This window comes from Plecotus auritus, assembly GCF_963455305.1.
Source record: "Plecotus auritus genome assembly, chromosome: 8".
NCBI classification, from domain to species: Eukaryota; Metazoa; Chordata; class Mammalia; order Chiroptera; family Vespertilionidae; genus Plecotus; species Plecotus auritus.
Window position 1 is genome coordinate 102,804,886 of NC_137782.1, and position 3,425 is coordinate 102,808,310.

A 3,425-nucleotide genomic window follows, 5' to 3' on the forward strand; every position below is an offset into this window, starting at 1 on the left:
AGCACCAGCTCCCCCATTGTGCAGCCTGGGAAGCTCTTCTGACCAGTGGGAGGGGCCATGCAGTGGAACTCAGGGCCAGCCTCACTGGAGGGGCCTGAAGGATACACCTAGCATTGAATCTGGGGCCCTCTATTTCTAGGAGCAGAAAGGGGGCTGGACAGTAGGGCCAGATAGAAGGATCAGTCCTGCCCACCTGGAGGCAGGGAAGGTCCCCTCTTTTCTGGCAAAACAGCTGCTTCTGAGATGACCTGCAGTGACCTGGAACAAGGGGAACAGCCGGGGGCAGGAAATCTGTGCCCCTGCAGGTGGCAGAGAGGAGGTGCCAGCAAACCAGGCAGAGCTGAGGCATTAGAAGGAGGGGAGGGGCCTACCACTTCCCCAACAAGGTACTGGCACTGCCCCCAACATGAGTCTGATCAAACCATCCCGGCCAAGACCAGGATACCGCCCCAGAGCCCAGCTCTGTGGGGGAGGGAGAACAGCTTAGAACACGGACAATCAAGGCATAAGACTCCAGGCAGACTCTGCCTCTGGGCTACGCAATCTCCGCCCACTGCACCTCTAGGGGTTCCAACCTATTGGACCTCAATCAGGCTGCCCAGGGCCAGAAAGGGACAGTGACTCACACTGACCCGCACGAGAGAAGCTTGAGGAAGCCCAGGATAGACATACCAAGAAACCAGATTCAACACATCAGAGCAAAATCCTGCAAGTTCCACAAATAGCAGACCAAAGGTTTTTGAGTATGTGAGTGTGTTGTGTGTGTGTGTGTGGCTTTGTTTTTTTCCCCCCATTTATTTTTTTTTCTATTTTTTTCTTGCATATCTCTAAGTCCTCTCTTTCCTTTGATTCTATTCTCCTTTTGCCTCTTATTGTTATTATTAATTTTTTTATTTTATTTTTCTCCTCTTTTATTTTATTTCCATTTTACTTTTCCTATTTATATCTTAACTAGAGGCCCGGTGCACATATTTGTGCACCAGTGGGGTCCCTCAGCCTGGCCTGTGCCCTCTCACAATCTGGGACCCCTTGGGGGATGTCTGAGGCCCGGTGCACGGATTTGGCCCATTCCCCACAGGCCAGGCTAGGCCAGGCCAGACTGAGGGACTCCACTGGTGCAAGAATCCATGCACCAAGCCTCTAGTATGCATGTAAGATCTTTGGTTAATCTATTCCTGCTCTCCCCCTCCCCTCTTCCCTCTGAGATTCATCAGTCTGTTCCATGTTTCCATGCCTGTACATTGAGCATCTGCCCCCTGGTGTTCAGTGTATGTCATAGCTACTGGTTGAATGGTTGAATGGTCAAATGGTCACTTAGGCTTTTATATATATGGATATATCCATTATTACTATATTTTAAATTCATTATTATTATTTCATTTCTGTTTCCTTCTTTTTCCCCCCTATACTAGTTTTTTTTAGCTCCCCCCTTGTTTCTATATTACCATTTATTTTTCTTCTTCTTTCTCCCTTTTTCTTTATATCCCCTCTAAGTCTTTGGTTTCGTGTCTTTTAGAATTCTTACTATTTTTTCTTTGCTTTGCTTTCTCTCCTTATTCCTTCTTAGTCTTTTCTGTTGTTGTTACTTTGTGTAGCTTGATTTTTGTGTCTTTTTGGCTCAGTCCTGTTGTGTCTTGTTCTGTTCTGTAAGCACCTGTGTAACAGCTGGCACTGTCAGCAAGTCAGCAGGGAGATTACTCCCATGAACAAGACATCAACAATCAAGCCCCAATTACAATAGGAGAGCCCAAATAACATAGACAAGGGGCATTTCTAGAGCACCCACCTCAGGTGAACAAAGAGACTGCATCACTAGACCTTTCAAGACACTTTCTACATAAGGCCATCCCACAAAGACTAGGAGGCATAATAGTTCTATCTAATACATAGAAACAAATTCAAAGAGACTGCTAAAATGAGGTGACAAAGAAACAACCCCCAAGTGAAAGAAAGGAGTAATCTCCAGAAAAAGAACTAAGTGAAATGGAGGCAAGCAATATATCAGATATAGCGTTCAAGTAATGGTTATAAAGATGCTTAAGGAACTTAGTACAAATTACAAGGAACTCAGTGGGAATTACAACAGCATGAAGAAGGAAATAGAAACCATGAACCAGAACCAGACAGAAAGGAAGAATAACATATCTGACATCAAGAACACACTGAAAGGAATTAATAGTAGATTGGATGAAGCAGAGGATTGAATCAGCGGTTTGGAAGACAAGGTAGAAATAAATACTCAATTAGAGCAGCAAATAGAAAAAAGAATTAAAAAGCAGGAAGATCGCTTAAGGGAGTTCTGGGATAATATGAAACATAACATTCACATCATAGGAATACCAGAAGGAGAAGAATGTAAGCAAGAAACAGAGAACTTGTTTGAAAATATAATGACAGAAAACTTCCCCAACCTGGTGAAGGAAAAAGTCACAAAAGTTCAGGAGGCACAGAGAGTCCCAATCAAGATGAACCCAAAGATACCCACACCTAGATACAGCATAATTAAAATGGCAAACGTTAAAGATAAAGAAAGATAAAGGAAGCAAGAGAGAGACAAAAATTACCTACAAAGTAGTTCCCATTAGAATGTCAACTGACTTCTCAATAGAAACACTTCAGGCCAGAAGGGAGTGGCATGAAATATTCAAAGCAATGAAAAGCAACGGACTAAAATTGAAGGTGAAATAAAAAGCTTTCAAACAAACAAACAAACAAACAAATGGTTAAAGGAGTACATTACCACCAAAACAGCAATGCAAAAAATGTTAAAGGGATTGCTTTAAGAAGACAAGAGAGAGGCATAAAGAAAATAAATACGGCAATAAATAAATACCTATCAATAATAACTTTATAAGTAAATGGAGTAAATACTCCAAAAGATATAGGGTGGCTGAGACTTAATGGATAAAAAACATTACTGAGCTGGGCCAGCATGGCTCAGTGGTTGAGCATCAATCTATGAATCAGAAGGTCACGGTTCAATTCCTGGTCAGGGCACATGCTCAGGTTGTGGGGCATGCAGGAGGCAGCCAATCAATGATTCTCTCTCATCGTTGATGTTTCTATTTTTCTCTCCCTCTACCTTCCTCACTGAAATCAATAAAAATATATTTAAAAAAGACAACAAACATTACTCATATATATGCTGTCTACAAGGGACCCACCTCAGATCAAAAGATACACACGGACTAAAAGTGAAGGGATGGAAAAAAATATTCCATGCAAATGGAAAGGAAATAAAAGCTGGGGTAGCAATACTCATATCTGACAAAATAGACTTCAATACAAAGGCCATAACAAGAGGCAAAGAAGACCACTACATAATGCTAAATGGAATAATTCAACAAGAAAATATAACCCTTATAAACATACAGGAACACCCAAGTATATATTAAAAAAACACCTCTTGATGGACTTTAAGTGAG